Below are 13,832 nucleotides of genomic sequence, written 5' to 3' on the forward strand. Positions count from 1 at the left end.
ATCTGAGAAGTCTGAATTACAATTTACTCAACTTTCCATATTATGCTGCTTAAATTGCTAAGCAACTTTCTTCAGTGACCTCATTCTCACACCTTAACCTCTCTTCTGTGCCATGCAAACTGTGTGTCAACTAATGTGGCGCACTTAGCTAAGGCACTGGTCCCCAACCCGAGAGGTCGTGGGATCGAATCCGGGGTGGGTAACGTCGATCCGATGTAAGTTCCGTTTTGGCCATTTTGCTTCGTCCCGCTCGTTGCTCTGGCTACAGCCCTTCAGGGCTTGGCCCCGGTATCGCTGCTTGCAGCTATATTAGCGATTGTTTTTGGTAGAATTTTCGAGCAAAAACAATCGATCACTATGCAAGCCCTATGAAGGGAACATGGGAAAATGATGAAATTTGGCACACTTCTAGAGATGGTCACCAATAGTGATCTGACCAACTTTGGGGTCTCTAAGACCAACTCTACAGCGCCACCACCAGTTCAAAAATTCAGTTTTGAAACTTTAATAACTCCTGAACCCTTTGTTCTAGACAGATAAAACTTAGTACACATGATTACTCTCTTCTTGGAGATTACATTCTATACCTTACATTAAGTTTCCACCCATTACAGTAATTGCTATTAATCTAATTAAGTGTTTCCGTTTAAACGCTACTCCTCCTTCAAAAGTGGTTTGATTTTTCTGAAATTTGCCACAGACGATCTTCGGACCGAGCCGCACAGAAATGACTGAACAGATTTTTGATATTCATCTTTGTTCGAAAGTTATTCAATTGTGAACATAACGAGGTCCACCCAAAATCGGTTAAGAGGCTGTATCTCGGCCAAACATTGATCAAACGAAACTAAACTTGATACACTTCACCAACACCATGATCTGAGGGTTCATGCCGAATTCGGTCACAGCGCCACCTATGGGTCATGAGATAACATAAATGCACATTTTTCCTTATAACTTTTGAACACCTTCATCTATCAAGATAAAACTTAGTACACCTGATTCCTCTCTTCACGCCGATCACATTGAATAGTTTACATTAAGATTCCTGCCATTACAGTGAAGGCCATTAAGAAAAGTACAGTTTTCCGTCTTTTCGCTACTCCTCCTTCAAATGTGGCCCAATTCTTCTCAAAATTTCCTCAGACGATCTTTGGACCGAGCCGCACAGAAATGACTGAACAGAATTTTTCGACCTACTGGTCAAAAAAAGAGTTATGATGCTCTGAAGTTAACAGTGTTGAATCGAAATTGAATGAGAGGCTATATCTCGGCCGTACTTTGATCAATCGCCACAAAACTTGCTACACTTCATCAACACCATGAACTGAGAATATATCCCAAAGTTGGAAACAGCGCCACCTATGGGTCGTGAGATACCAAAAATTCACGTTTCTGCTTATAGCTTTTGAACAATTAGTTGCAAAATCATGATCTTGGTGTCTTTCTATTCCTCGGGTCATGCCGAATCTATGGATGTAAATTTTGCCAGGATTGACTAAACTACCTTAAAATGCTAGGCAACTTTCTTTAGTGAACTCATCCTCACACCTTAACCTCTCTTCTGTGCCATGCAAACAGTGTGTCAACTAATGTGGCGCACTTAGCTAAGGCACTGGTCCCGAACCCGAGACGTCGTGGGATCGAATCCGGGGTGGGTAACGTCGATCCGATCTAAGTTCCGTTTTGGCCGTTTTGCTTCGTCCCGCTCGTTGCTCTGGCTACAGCCCTTCAGGGCTTGGCCCCGGTATCGCTGCTTGCAGCTATATTAGCGATTGTTTTTGGTAGAATTTTCGAGCAAAAACAATCGATCACTATGCCAGCCTATGAAGGGAACATGGGAAAATGATGAAATTTGGCACACTTCTAGAGATGGTCACCAATAGTGATCTGACCAACTTTGGGGTCTCTAAGACCAACTCTACAGCGCCACCACCAGTTCAAAAATTCAGTTTTGAAACTTTAATAACTCCTGAACCCTTTGGTCTATCCAGATACGACTTAGTACACATGATTACTCTCTTCGTGGAGATTACACTCTATACCTTACATTAAGTCTCCACCCATTACAGTAATTGCTATTAAGCTAATTAAGTGTTTCTGTTTAAACGCTACTCCTCCTTCAAAAGTGGTTTGATTTTTCTGAAATTTGCCACAGACGATCTTCGGACCGAGCCGCACAGAAATGACTGAACAGATTTTTGATATTATTCTTTGTTCAAAAGTTATTCAATTATGAACATAACAAGGTCGACCCAAAATCGGTTAAGAGGCTGTATCTCGGCCAAACATTGATCAATCGAAACTAAACTTGTTACACTTCATCAACACCATGATCTGAGGGTTCATGCCGAATTAGGGTACAGCGCCACCTATGGGTCATGAGATAGCATAAATTCACATTTTTCCTTATAACATTTGAACACCTTCTTCTATCAAGATAAAACTTAGTACACCTGATTCCTCTCTTCACACTGTTCACATTGAATAGTTTATATTAAGATTCCAGCCATTACAGTAACCCGCATTATGAAAAGTACAGTATTCCGTTTTTTTGCTACTCCTCCTTCAAATGTGGCCCAATTCTTCTCAAAATTTCCTCAGACGATCTTTGGACCGAGCCGCACGGAAATGACTGAACGGAATTTTCCGACCTACTGGTCAAAAAAAAGGTTATGATGCTCTGAAGTTAACAGTGTTAAACTGAAATTGTTTGAAAGGCTATATCTCGGCCGTACTTTGATCAATCGCCACAAAACTTGCTACACTTCATCAACACTATGAACTGAGAATATATCCCAAAGTTGGAAACAGCGCCAGCTATGGGTCGTGAGATACCAAAAATTCACATGTCTGCTTATAGCTTTTGAACAATTAGTTGCAAAAACATGATCTTGGTTTCTTTCTATTCCTCGGGTAATGCCGAATCTATGGATGTAAATTTTGCCAGGATTGACTAAACTACCTTAAATTGCTAGGCAAATTTCTTTAGTGACCTCATCCTCACACCTTAACCTTTCTTCTGTAGCCCACTGGATGTGTAAAGACTCAGTGGTGCAGTATGTTAAGCCGCTGGTTCTGAGCTTCTGAGGTCACAGGTTCGAATCCAGGACAGTTAATGTTGTTTCTGAGTTCATGGGTTTGGATCAAGGGCAATTAATGTTGCTTCTGTCCAAGCCTTTGCATTTCCTGAGTGTGTTTGCCTTGAATCAAAAATATGTTTTTGGTCTTTCTCATCTAAAGTTCTGTTCAATTTCAAACTTCTCTTCTTCTGAGACCGATCTGTTGTCCTGACGTACACTCCGTTTCGGCCGTTTTGCTTCGTCCCGCTCGTTGCTCTGGCTACAGCCCTTCAGGGCTTGGCCCCGGTATCGCTGCTTGCAGCTATATTTAGGGGCCAAGCCCAGAGGGCTGTAGCCCCTATTGTATCTGTATGTTTTATTATTATTATTATTATTATTATTCTTCTTCTTCTTCTTCTTCTTCTTCTCGTCTAATGGGAGTCTATGGCAGCCCTATGAAGGAAACATGGGAAAATGATGAAATTTGGCACACTTGTATAACCGGTCATTATAAGTGATCTGACCAACTTTGGGGTCTCTAGGCCAAACTCTATAGCGCCACCAGCAGTCCAAAAATTCAACATTCAAACGTTAATAACTGTTGAACCACTAATTCTATTAAAATAAAACTTAGTACATCTATTTTGTCTCTTTATGGAGATTCCATTCCACACCTTACATTAAGACTCCGCCCATTACAGTAGCAGCCATTTTGAAAAGTACAGTAATCAGTCTAAACAATACTCCTCCTTCAAAATTGGTCCAATTCTTCTGAAATTTGGCACATAAAATCTTTGGACTGAGCTGCACAGAATTGACTTAACAGAATTTTTTGAACACTAATGAAAAAAAAGTTATGATGCTGTGAACTTACTGAGGTTGACCTCAAATCGGTTGAGATGCTGTATCTCAGCCAAACTTTGATCAATCGAAACCAAACTTGGTACACTTCATCTACACCATAATCTGGGGGTCCATGCCAAATTTGGGAACAGCGCCACCTATGGGTGTTGAGATACCAAAAATGCACTTTTTGGCTTATAACTTCTGAACAATTCATCAGAAAATTATGATCTTGATGTCTATGGTTTCTGTAGATCATTTCGAATCTGTGGAGGTCAATTTTGTCAAGACCACCTGGACCACCCGTCCGCCATTTTGAAATTTGTCAAAAATTGCTATAACTTTTGAACTACTGTACAAATCTTCACAACAATTGATAGGCATCATCAACACCATATGCTGGAGGTACCCCCGGAAGTTGGAAGACAGCGCCACCTAGTGTTCAAGAGATATAACGATTCTTGCAAAACCCCTTATAACTACTGTAAATGTTGATAAATTTTTGTTATTTTTATGTCATTTTATTCCTTTGGTTATGCCGATTCTGAGGATGTCTCAATTGTCATTTTCCAACATGGCATCTGTCCGCCATATTGAAAGGAAATAAATACAGTTTTTTCGCAACTCCTCCCTGAAATCTTGTTCAATTTTGTTCAAAGTTTTATCAGATGAACTTCAGACCGGGCCTGACAGAAATGACTTAACAGATTTTTGATATTCACTCCCGTTCCAGAGATGTACGGCTCCAAAGTTGACCGTGCCTGTGCTTGTTGATTTATGCTAATTAGCTTAGCATGCTAATTAGCTAAAATGCTAAAACTTTTCTATTCACTCTAATGGGTTTCTTGAGCAATCTGGTTAACTTTGACAATGTTAGCATTTTTTAGCGTAGCATGCTAATCTGTCTAAAATGCTACTTCGGGCTTGTGAGAGAGATCATTCTCACACCTTAACTTCTCTTCTGTGCCGTGTAAATTGTGTGTCAACTAATGTGGCACACTTAGCTAAGGCGTTGGTTCTGAACCTGTGAGGTTGTGGGTTCGAAACCTGTATGGGAAAAGTTTAAAATTGGGTATAAAGTTGTCATTTTAAATCCTTTATTACATGGGTAAGAGCTGTACTAAAGTTTCTTAAAATGGGATCAAAAATAAGTGTGTTTTTGTAACTTCATTCTGTGTTCGTTCTCATCAGACCTTCTGATTTCACCTTATCTGTAATTCTGAATCTATCTGTTCTGGTAAAGTGCTGAAAAAGTTGCTTGAAAAACCCTTAAAAGCCAAAGAGCAATAAGGGCTTGGCCCCAGAAAGGCTGCTTGCAGCTTTAATTATTATTATTCTTCTTCTTCTTCTTCTTGGCCAATGGGGGTCTATGGCAGCCCTATGAAGGAAACATGGGAAAATGATGAAATTTGGCACACTTGTAGAGATGACCATTATTAGTGATCTGACCAACTTTGGGGTCTCTATGACCAACTCTACAGCGCCACCACCAGTTCAAAAATTCAACATTCAAACGTTAATAACTCTTGAACCACTTATTCTATGAAAATCAAACTTAGTACATCTATTTTGTCTCTTCAAGGAGATTCCATTCCATATCTTACATTAAGACTCCGCCCATTACAGTAGCGGCCATTTTGAAACGTACAGTATTCAGTCTAAACACTACTCCTCCTTCAAAATTGGTCCAATTCTTCTGAAATTTGTCTCAGATGTTCTTTGGACTGAGCCGCACAGAAATGACTGAACAGAATTTTTTGAACACTAGTGAAAAAAAAAGTTATGATGCTGTGAACTTACTGAGGCTGACCTCAAATCGGTTGAGATGCTGTATCTCGGCCAAACTTTGATCAATCGATACCAAACTTGGTACACTTCATCTACACCATGATCTGGGGGTCCACGCCAAATTTGGGAACAGCGCCACCTATGGGTGTTGAGATACCAAAAATGCACTTTTTTGCTTATAACTTCTGAACAATTCATCAGAAAATTATGATCTTGATGTCTATGGATTCTTTAGATCATTCCGGATCTGTGGATGTCAATTTTGTCTAGACCACCTGGACCACCCGTCCGCCATTTTGAATTTTGTCATAAATTGCTATATCTTTTGATCTACTGTACATATCTTCACAAAAATCGATAGGCATCATCAACACCATGTGCCTGAGGTACCCCGGAAGTTAGAAGACAGCGCCACCTAGTGTTCAAGAGATATAACGATTCTTGCAAAACCCCTTATAACTACTGTAAATGTTGATCGATTTTTGTTATTTTTATGTCATTTTATTCCGTGGGTTATGCTGAATCTGAATATGTCTCAATTTTCATTTTCCAATATGGCGTCTGTCCACCATATTGAATGGAATGAAATACAGTTTTTTCGCTACTCCTCCCTGAAATCTTGTTCAATTTTGTCCAAAATTTTATCAGATGAACTTCAGACCGGGCCTGACAGAAATGACTGAACAGATTTTTGATATTCACTCCCGTTCCTGACATGTACAGCTCTGAAGTTGACCGTGCCTGTGCTTGTTAATTCATGCTAATTAGCTTAGCATGCTAATTAGCTAAAATGCTAACACGTTTCTATTGACTCTAATGGGTCTCCTGAGCTATCTGGTTAACTTTGAGCAACGTTAGCATTTTTTAGCGTAGCATGCTAATCTGGCTAAAATGCTGCTTCGGGCTTTTGAGAGTTAATTCTCACACCTTAACCTCTCTTCTGTGCCATGCAAACAGTGTGTCAACTAATGTGGCGCACTTCGCTAAGGCACTCGTCCCAAACCCGAGAGGTCGTGGGATCGAATCCGGGGTGGGTCACGTCGGTCCGATGGAAGTTCCATTTTGGCCGTTTTGCTTCGTCCCGCTCGTTGCTCTGGCTACAGCCCTTCAGGGCTTGGCCCCGGTATCGCTGCTTGCAGCTATATTTAGGGGCCAAGCCCAGAGGGCTGTAGCCCCTATTGTATCTGTATGTTTTATTATTATTATTCTTCTTCTTCTTCTTCTTCTCCAATGGGAGTCTATGGCAGCCCTATGAAGGAAACATGGGAAAATGATGAAATTTGGCACACTTGTAGAGATGACCATTATTAGTGACCTGACCAACTTTGGGGTCTCTAGGACCAACTCTACAGCGCCACCACCAGTTCAAAAATTCAACATTCAAACATTAATAACTCTTGAACCACTAATTCTATTAAAATAAAACTTAGTACATCTATTTTGACTCTTCATGGAGATTCTATTCCATACCTTACATTAAGACTCCGCCCATTACAGTAGCGGCCATTTTGAAAAGTACAGTATACAGTCTAAACACTACTCCTCCTTCAAAATTGGTCCAATTCTTCTGAAATTTGGCTCAGATGTTCTTTGGACTGAGCCGCACAGAAATGACTGAACAGATTTTTTATTTTCGTCTTTGTTCAAAAGTTATTCAATTGTGAACTTAATGAGGCTGACCTAAAATCGGTTGAGATGCTGTATCTCGGCCAAACTTTGATCAATCGAAACCAAACTTGATACAATTTATCTACACCATGATCTGGGGGTCCATGCCAAATTTGGGAACAGCGCCACCTATGGGTGTTGAGATACCAAAAATGCACTTTTTTGCTTATAACTTCTGAACAGTTCATCAGAAAATTATGATCTTGATGTCTATGGATTCTTTAGATCATTCCGGATCTGTGGATGTCAATTTTGTCAAGACCACCAGGACCACCCGTCCGCCATTTTGAATTTTGTCATAAATTGCTATATCTTTTTATCTACTGTACATATCTTCACAAAAATCGATAGGCATCATCAACACCATATCCCGGAGGTACCCCGGAAGTTGGAAGACAGCGCCACCTAGTGTTCAAGAGATATAACGATTCTTGCAAAACCCCTTATAACTACTGTAAATGTTGATCAATTTTTGTTATTTTTATGTCATTTTATTCCGTGGGTTATGCTGAATCTGATGATGTCTCAATTGTCATTTTCCAACATGGCGTCTGTCCGCCATATTGAAAGGAATGAAATACAGTTTTTTCGCTACTCCTCCCTGAAATCTTGTTCAATTTTGTTCAAAATTTTATCAGATGAACTTCAGACCGGGCCTGACAGAAATGACTGAACAGATTTTTGATATTCACTCCCGTTCCCGATATGTACAGCTCTGAACTTGACCGTGCCTGTGCTGGTTGATTTATGCTAGTTAGCTTAGCATGCTAATTAGCTAAAATGCTAACACGTTTCTATTGACTCTAACGGGTCTCCTGAGCTATCTGGTTAACTTTGAGCAACGTTAGCATTTTTTAGCGTAGCATGCTAATCTGGCTAAAATGCTACTTCGGGCTTTTGAGAGTTAATTCTCACACCTTAACCTCTCTTCTGTGCCATGCGAACTGTGTGTCAACTAATGTGGCGCACTTAGCTAAGGCACTGGTCCCAAACCCAAGAGGTCGTGGGTTCGAATCCAGGGTGGTCAAGGTTGTTTCTGTTCAAGCCATTGGATTTTCTGTGTGTTGAATCAAGAATATTTTCTTGGTCTTTCTCATCGGAATCTCTGTTTGATTTTAAAGTTTTGAGATCATTCTCACACCTTAACCTCTCTTCTTTGGCATGTCAAATGTGCATCAACTAATTTGGCTCACTATGCTAAGGTCGTGGTCCCAAACCCAAAAGGTCATGGGTTCGTATCCAGGGTGGTTAATGTTGCTTCTGTTCAAACCATTGGATTTTCTGTGTGTTCACATTGAATCAAGAATGTGTTTTGGTCTTTCTCATCTGATGTTCTGTTTGATTTTGAAGTTTTGAGATCATTTTCACACCTTAACCTCTCTTATACAGTATGCTGTGATGTGCATTGACTGAGTGGTGCACTCTTCTAAGCTGCTGGTTTCAACCCTCTAAGGTTGGGGCTTCAAATCCAGGGTGGTCAGTATTGTGTTTGTTCCAGATGTTGGATTTTATTTTTGTTCATTTTTGAACGTCTCTACTTCTGATCTTGTTTTTTATGTATATTATACTGTTGCCATATTTGCTCTTCTTGCTCTACACTATGCTTCAAAAACATTATTTGTTAGCATGCAAGTTTATGCTTCATTGGTGTTCCTTTTTATATAAAAAGATATCTTCAGCATTATAGTATCTGTGTGCCATGTTTCATTGTATGAGAAGAATTGTGCTCTCACAGATGAGGTAAAGGGTTTCAATTCTTCTGTGGGGTGACATAATAATAGAACATCTGATCAACAATACGGGGACATCTTTGCAACATTTCCACTAAGTTTTATACTTGTTAAATTGACAGTTATGAACAAAAATAATGTGCACTTAGTGGGTCAACTCCTGCCATTTTATACCATAAGAAAGCATTTTATGTTTGTTGGTTTCATTGAGAATCAAAAAAATAATAAAAAAAGACACTCAAGACACTTAAATGGGATCATCAATTAAGCCTTACAGCATGAATACTTGTGTTGTGTACACTAAATATAATCACTTTAACTATTTTCTCCAATTCCAGTTTCTTTCAATTCCAGATTTCATAGTACAAATGAAATAACCTGAATGCAAAGAAAATGACTACTATATCATTTTATCCATTATCATGTGTTCTCTATGTAACACCGTGTGATATGAATTGTGCTCGGAGATGTCAAATAATATATATTAAACAAATTCTACATAAAATTAAATGTAGATGAGTAAACAAAAAAAAAAGGACATTGAAAGACTACATTAAAGTTTATGAAAGCAAGGACAAAAGTATATTCTAATTCATCATGTATTTATTGTTCTTTACAAACAATTTACATTGAAAATATTGTGCCTTAAAACCCCAGTGAGCAAGCCAGAAGGCAACAGTGGCAAGGAAAAACTCCCTAAATTAGTGAAGAGGATCATCAGCAGAGAGGTATAGGGAGAAACCTTGGGAGGAACCAGGCTCAGCAGGGGCAAGCCATCCTCCTTTGGCTGGCATCTAAGTTTGCTGTACATAGGCCAAATATAATACAAGCCATCCATCCAACATTTCATATAGAATTGTGTTACTTTTGTGGTTATGCATTTGTGATATCTTTGACTATTGACTGCCTGCATCGGTTTAGAGTTTTGCCGGGACATTTTCTGAAGATACTTGAACAATGATTTTGTATTCACTGTAAGAAAGGGAAGCAGAAAAGTTAAGTCAAATTAGTATCAACTTCTGGTTGTGTGCCTCTTCATAAAAACAGTTCATGGAGTGGAGAATCATAATGGATAAGGTGCAAGTTTGAAGTGTAACGCATTGCACAAACCTGAAAATGTATCAACAGGTGAAAGACTGCTTTAAGAAATGAATCAATTGGACTATTGCAGATCTATGAATTTACCTTTTGATTGGTTATGTGCCTCTTCATAAAAACAGTTCATGGAGCGGAGAATCATAATGGATAAGGCGGAAGTTTGAAGTGTAACATTGCAGAAATCTGAAAATACAGTCATGGAACATTAACTGATTGATAGTGTTTACACAACTGAAACATTGTACAGCTGTCTATGTTAGTTGCACACTCACCTTTTTGGAGTAGTGGACCGTAGATATTGGGTTTTCATGCACAAACCTGAAAATGTATCAACAGGTGAAAGACTGCTTTAAGAAATGAATCAATTGGACTATTGCAGATCTATGAATTTACCTTTTGATTGGTTATGTGCCTCTTCATAAAAACAGTTCATGGAGCGGAGAATCATAATGGATAAGGCGGAAGTTTGAAGTGTAACATTGCAGAAATCTGAAAATACAGTCATGGAACATTAACTGATTGATAGTGTTTACACAACGGAAACATTGTACAGCTGTCTATGTTAGTTGCACACTCACCTTTTTGGAGTAGTGGACCGTAGATATTGGGTTTTCATGCACAAACCTGAAAATGTATCAACAGGTGAAAGACTGCTTTAAGAAATGAATCAATTGGACTATTGCAGATCTATGAATTTACCTTTTGATTGGTTATGTGCCTCTTCATAAAAACAGTTCATGGAGCGGAGAATCATAATGGATAAGGCGGAAGTTTGAAGTGTAACATTGCAGAAATCTGAAAATACAGTCATGGAACATTAACTGATTGATAGTGTTTACACAACTGAAACATTGTACAGCTGTCTATGTTAGTTGCACACTCACCATTTTGGAGTAGTGGACCGTAGATATTGGGTTTTCATGCACAAACCTGAAAATGTATCAACAGGTGAAAGACTGCTTTAAGAAATGAATCAATTGGACTATTGCAGATCTATGAATTTACCTTTTGATTGGTTATGTGCCTCTTCATAAAAACAGTTCATGGAGCGGAGAATCATAATGGATAAGGCGGAAGTTTGAAGTGTAACATTGCAGAAATCTGAAAATACAGTCATGGAACATTAACTGATTGATAGTGTTTACACAACTGAAACATTGTACAGCTGTCTATGTTAGTTGCACACTCACCTTTTTGGAGTAGTGGACCGTAGATATTGGGTTTTCATGCACAAACCTGAAAATGTATCAACAGGTGAAAGACTGCTTTAAGAAATGAATCAATTGGACTATTGCAGATCTATGAATTTACCTTTTGATTGGTTATGTGCCTCTTCATAAAAACAGTTCATGGAGCGGAGAATCATAATGGATAAGGCGGAAGTTTGAAGTGTAACATTGCAGAAATCTGAAAATACAGTCATGGAACATTAACTGATTGATAGTGTTTACACAACTGAAACATTGTACAGCTGTCTATGTTAGTTGCACACTCACCTTTTTGGAGTAGTGGACCGTAGATATTGGGTTTTCATGCACAAACCTGAAAATGTATCAACAGGTGAAAGACTGCTTTAAGAAATGAATCAATTGGACTATTGCAGATCTATGAATTTACCTTTTGATTGGTTATGTGCCTCTTCATAAAACAGTTCATGGAGCGGAGAATCATAATGGATAAGGCGGAAGTTTGAAGTGTAACATTGCAGAAATCTGAAAATACAGTCATGGAACATTAACTGATTGATAGTGTTTACACAACTGAAACATTGTACAGCTGTCTATGTTAGTTGCACACTCACCTTTTTGGAGTAGTGGACCGTAGATATTGGGTTTTCATGCACAAACCTGAAAATGTATCAACAGGTGAAAGACTGCTTTAAGAAATGAATCAATTGGACTATTGCAGATCTATGAATTTACCTTTTGATTGGTTATGTGCCTCTTCATAAAAACAGTTCATGGAGCGGAGAATCATAATGGATAAGGCGGAAGTTTGAAGTGTAACATTGCAGAAATCTGAAAATACAGTCATGGAACATTAACTGATTGATAGTGTTTACACAACTGAAACATTGTACAGCTGTCTATGTTAGTTGCACACTCACCTTTTTGGAGTAGTGGACCGTAGATATTGGGTTTTCATGCACAAACCTGAAAATGTATCAACAGGTGAAAGACTGCTTTAAGAAATGAATCAATTGGACTATTGCAGATCTATGAATTTACCTTTTGATTGGTTATGTGCCTCTTCATAAAAACAGTTCATGGAGCGGAGAATCATAATGGATAAGGCGGAAGTTTGAAGTGTAACATTGCAGAAATCTGAAAATACAGTCATGGAACATTAACTGATTGATAGTGTTACACAACTGAAACATTGTACAGCTGTCTATGTTAGTTGCACACTCACCTTTTTGGAGTAGTGGACCGTAGATATTGGTTTTCATGCACAAACCTGAAAATGTATCAACAGGTGAAAGACTGCTTTAAGAAATGAATCAATTGGACTATTGCAGATCTATGAATTTACCTTTTGATTGGTTATGTGCCTCTTCATAAAAACAGTTCATGGAGCGGAGAATCATAATGGATAAGGCGGAAGTTTGAAGTGTAACATTGCAGAAATCTGAAAATACAGTCATGGAACATTAACTGATTGATAGTGTTTACACAACTGAAACATTGTACAGCTGTCCTAATGTTAGTTGCACACTCACCTTTTTGGAGTAGTGGACCGTAGATATTGGGTTTTCATGCACAAACCTGAAAATGTATCAACAGGTGAAAGACTGCTTTAAGAAATGAATCAATTGGACTATTGCAGATCTATGAATTTACCTTTTGATTGGTTATGTGCCTCTTCATAAAAACAGTTCATGGAGCGGAGAATCATAATGGATAAGGCGGAAGTTTGAAGTGTAACATTGCAGAAATCTGAAAATACAGTCATGGAACATTAACTGATTGATAGTGTTTACACAACTGAAACATTGTACAGCTGTCTATGTTAGTTGCACACTCACCTTTTTGGAGTAGTGGACCGTAGATATTGGGTTTTCATGCACAAACCTGAAAATGTATCAACAGGTGAAAGACTGCTTTAAGAAATGAATCAATTGGACTATTGCAGATCTATGAATTTACCTTTTGATTGTTATGTGCCTCTTCATAAAAACAGTTCATGGAGCGGAGAGTCATAATGGATAAGGCGGAAGTTTGAAGTGTAACATTGCAGAAATCTGAAAATACAGTCATGGAAATTAACTGATTGATAGTGTTTACACAACTGAAACATTGTACAGCTGTTCTATGTTAGTTGCACACTCACTTTTTGGAGTAGTGGACCGTAGATATTGGGTTTTCATGCACAAACCTGAAATGTATCAACAGGTGAAAGACTGCTTTTAAGAAATGAATCAAATTGGACTATTGCAGATCTATGAATTTACCTTTTGATTGGTTATGTGCCTCTTCATAAAAACAGTTCATGGAGCGGAGAATCATAATGGATAAGGCGGAAGTTTGAAGTGTAACACTTGCAGAAATCTGAAAATACAGTCATGGAACATTAACTGATTGATAGTGTTTACACAACTGAAACATTGTACAGCTGTCTATGTTAGTTGCACACTCACCTTTTT

At 38.6% G+C, this 13,832-nt stretch overlaps 6 long non-coding RNA genes across 6 annotated transcripts; all 6 read right to left on the reverse strand.

Moving 5' to 3' along the window:
- Positions 1 to 10,352: 10,352 nt before the first annotated feature.
- Positions 10,353 to 10,604, reverse strand: LOC113054167 (uncharacterized). The gene is made up of 3 exons (XR_003277350.1): positions 10,583 to 10,604; positions 10,462 to 10,507; positions 10,353 to 10,372 (listed from the first exon to the last, which is right to left on the reverse strand). It is a non-coding gene; the product is annotated as an uncharacterized LOC113054167 (long non-coding RNA).
- Positions 10,605 to 10,658: 54 nt separating this feature from the next.
- LOC113054168 (uncharacterized) lies at positions 10,659 to 10,910 on the reverse strand. The gene is made up of 3 exons (XR_003277351.1): positions 10,889 to 10,910; positions 10,768 to 10,813; positions 10,659 to 10,678 (listed from the first exon to the last, which is right to left on the reverse strand). It is a non-coding gene; the product is annotated as an uncharacterized LOC113054168 (long non-coding RNA).
- A 54-nt stretch (positions 10,911 to 10,964) lies between these two features.
- Positions 10,965 to 11,216, reverse strand: LOC113054172 (uncharacterized). The gene is made up of 3 exons (XR_003277355.1): positions 11,195 to 11,216; positions 11,074 to 11,119; positions 10,965 to 10,984 (listed from the first exon to the last, which is right to left on the reverse strand). It is a non-coding gene; the product is annotated as an uncharacterized LOC113054172 (long non-coding RNA).
- Positions 11,217 to 11,270: 54 nt separating this feature from the next.
- LOC113054169 (uncharacterized) lies at positions 11,271 to 11,522 on the reverse strand. The gene is made up of 3 exons (XR_003277352.1): positions 11,501 to 11,522; positions 11,380 to 11,425; positions 11,271 to 11,290 (listed from the first exon to the last, which is right to left on the reverse strand). It is a non-coding gene; the product is annotated as an uncharacterized LOC113054169 (long non-coding RNA).
- Positions 11,523 to 12,187: 665 nt separating this feature from the next.
- On the reverse strand, positions 12,188 to 12,429 carry LOC113054170 (uncharacterized). The gene is made up of 3 exons (XR_003277353.1): positions 12,418 to 12,429; positions 12,297 to 12,342; positions 12,188 to 12,207 (listed from the first exon to the last, which is right to left on the reverse strand). It is a non-coding gene; the product is annotated as an uncharacterized LOC113054170 (long non-coding RNA).
- Positions 12,430 to 13,100: 671 nt separating this feature from the next.
- Positions 13,101 to 13,426, reverse strand: LOC113054171 (uncharacterized). Its single transcript, XR_003277354.1, has 3 exons — positions 13,336 to 13,426; positions 13,215 to 13,260; positions 13,101 to 13,125 (listed from the first exon to the last, which is right to left on the reverse strand). It is a non-coding gene; the product is annotated as an uncharacterized LOC113054171 (long non-coding RNA).
- Positions 13,427 to 13,832: the final 406 nt, after the last annotated feature.

This window comes from Carassius auratus, chromosome 35, assembly GCF_003368295.1.
Source record: "Carassius auratus strain Wakin chromosome 35, ASM336829v1, whole genome shotgun sequence".
NCBI classification, from domain to species: Eukaryota; Metazoa; Chordata; class Actinopteri; order Cypriniformes; family Cyprinidae; genus Carassius; species Carassius auratus.